Below are 3,173 nucleotides of genomic sequence, written 5' to 3' on the forward strand. Positions count from 1 at the left end.
TAACCAACGAGACACCTGGCCGACCCCTTCGATGGTTTATTAAACAGATACCATAGACTTAGTTGGAAAATTCAGAGTGGTGTACCCTGCAAAGTTAGGATGAATGATCTACCAATTCTAACTCAAATCTTGGAGGCATGTATTTCAGGCCATTCCAATTTCTAGGCTTTCCTGAGCTAAAATGTGAATGGTTTGTGACAAGTGTAATTGTATTGCCAGATTTCTTCCAAAATTTCTCCTGCTGACAGATGAAGTAGGAACAAGCTATCAAAAAGGCCTCAAAAGGAAGGCAGTTGGGTTTTTTTTCCTGTTTTGGGTTTTTGTTTTGTTTTGTTTTTGTCTTCTGCTGTGGGCTTTGCCAGTAACCAGCATCGAAGGGGAATTCCTGCTATCTTCTAGAATAATCAATCCCATTAAGTCTATGTTTGAATCTTGTCCTTCCCAGCTTTCCTTTCTCCTCTGACATATGCCTCTGCTTATAGAATATTTGTGAATGCTTTCATGTCCTTCTCTCACTGAGAGAAAAAAAAAAGGGGGCGGGGAAGGTGGAGAGAAACAAATATTTTTAATATTCATCCACTCAACAAAAATTTGTCAGTTTTTTTTTTAAGATTTTTATTGGGGAATTGGGGGATGGGAACAGTGCTGGGAAATTGGGGGAAGGGAAACAGACAAGTTGCTGTCTTTTTTTTTGTTCTTCAGTCTATTTGTGGAGGACGTTGCTTCACTGACCCAAGTTGGACCATCATTGCGCTCTTCCCGGGCAAGGTAGATCAGTCGCAGGCTTCTGGATGGCCGCTCACTGCGGCTGCTGGCTGCTCACACTGGCTGCTGGCTACACATGGTAGACCATGGCAGCCCATTTGCAGCAGGGGCTCACAGCAGCCCAGCTCCAGGTTGAGCTGTTGTTCAGCATCTTAGCTGTAGAGGGCAGTGTCACTGGCCCTCATATGTGGGATCCGAACCGGGGCCCTCTGGCGTCCCAAGCCAGCTCTTAACCAACATGCCACTCTGCCGGGCCCAGTTTGTCAGTTTTTTAAGGCGGAAGCAGAGAGGTAGTGTGGTGGATGGTGTAGGGGCTCGGAATCAAACAGCCTGAACTGGAATTCTGGTTCCATTACTTACTAACTGCCTAAATTACCATTTGTATCTGCCAATTTAATCCCTCAGGGCCTCAGTTTCTTCCTCTGTAAAATAGGGACAGTGGCTACCTGTGCTATCGGGTTTTTTTTGCCAATCCTGTGGATGTGGCCTGGTGTCTTTCTCCATCATTTGTCCAATGGCAGTGCTTTCTTCATTTGCAAGAAGGAGTCTACTTGTCTGTCATTAAGAGCACTGTATAACAAGGCCTAGAAGTGTGCATGCCCAAGAGATATTTCAGGCAAGCTATATCAAATAATGGATCAAAGGTTGTATCCTGGAATGATCTCAGTCTTTATTGTTTACATCTGTTCATGAAATCCATTGCCAGCTTGTTACTAGGAAATGTCTTTGTCACAGAATACAGGAAATCTGGCTCTTATGCCCCCAAAGCAGACAGAAAAGTTGTCATTCGATGTCATGGCTGTCGGTCCAAAGTCATGTTCACATTGTAGGATAGTGGACAAACCTCTTTTTGTCTGCTTCCCTTAAATCAGAGGGGGACCACGGGAGAAGGGGAATCATATATTTCTTCCTGAACCTTTAAAAAAGTTCAATAGTCATAAAGAGAAATCTCACCATGGGAGAGCTCAGAAACCCACGTGTGTCATAGCTGATTATTAATTACTGTTACCTTGAGACAAAAATAAAGGAATTTTGCTGAGGGGAAAATCCATTGTGAGTGATAGTTGTCTCTTAGAGTTTTGAATCTTTGAATTACTATTTTCTAAAAGAACGTATTTATTAGTTTAGGACCTTGGCAGGAACAAGGATGTGTCCCTGATGTTAGGCCCCCCAATTTCCTGTAAATATTAACTTAAAGGGTGGTTGTAAGGATTATTATATAGGGGTTAAAATAACACATCTCTGGTGTTTGAATCCAGATCTAACACTTACCAGCTGTGTGACCTTGGGCAAACTCTCTGAGCTCCAGTTTCCTCATGAAGATTGGGGATTAAATATAACTCGATGAAAATCTTAGCAACTTGCCTGGTATATGGTTAAGCACCCAAAAGATGATGTGCCCAATGATAGTTACTATTATTAACGCAAGTCATAGTACATTTGGATACTAAGAAAAATAGGCCAGGCCACTTAGGCTTTCTGTAGATGATTATCTATTTGGTTCTGAAGTTATCAAACCTTATGAAACGGTGATAGATGAAGGACATGGGGCTCAGGAGAAAGGGGCAGGGCAGCGTGCTGTAGTGGAAAAATCGGAGATTTTAGCACCCAAAAGATCTGCATTTAAATCCTAGTTATATTTCTTGTTTCTTGTTGCTTAAGCAGGTCCTTCTCCCAGGGTCACGGTCTCCTCATTGGTAAATTGGGATTAACAATGCCTGTGGCTGGGGAGGTCGCACTGGTCAGACAGTCGGTGAAGTCCCTGGAACGGCAGGGCCTCGGAAGCTATTGTTGGATTAGGGCAGGAGCCGTCCCCGGGACCTGTCACCAGGAACGCTACCAAGGCAGGACAGCCGGGGAATGGGACCCGCAGGTCGGAGAAGGGGCAGGGCTGGGGCAGCCCTGGGTGGCCGGGTCGCACGCCGAGCCGGAGGCCGAGGACTCCCGAGGCCTTTTGTTGGCCGTCTGAGCTGCCTCTGCACTCGCTGGGGAGGATGAAAGCCAGATGTGGCGGCGGGATGGCGGGGAGACGCCAAGCTCTCAGAGCCTGGACACGAGACCTGGACCCCGCTCCAGACCCCGCTGTGACATTAAATGAAAGGGGGGCGCGATCTCACGAGAATTATATAGTCTCCGAGACGCGCCCCTAAATGACAGCCGGGCGGGCCACTGACGCGGACCGCTCGGCCGCGTGGGGGCGCACAGTGGACGGCGCGCAGCCCCGGCGGCCAATGACTGGCGGGGTCGCGGGCGGGGCCGGGGGCGGGGCGGCCGGCGCTCCAGCGGCGAGGCTGGGCTGCGCCTCTGGGAGCTTGCTGCTCCCTTGAGCCCGGGGTGCCGTAGGGCTTGCGTGGGCCAGCCCTCCAGGGACCCGGCCGAGGGCGCTGTGCGCTGTCTGTACTTAAACC

This window comes from Hipposideros armiger, unplaced genomic scaffold, assembly GCF_001890085.2.
Source record: "Hipposideros armiger isolate ML-2016 unplaced genomic scaffold, ASM189008v1 scaffold_550, whole genome shotgun sequence".
Taxonomy (NCBI): domain Eukaryota; kingdom Metazoa; phylum Chordata; class Mammalia; order Chiroptera; family Hipposideridae; genus Hipposideros; species Hipposideros armiger.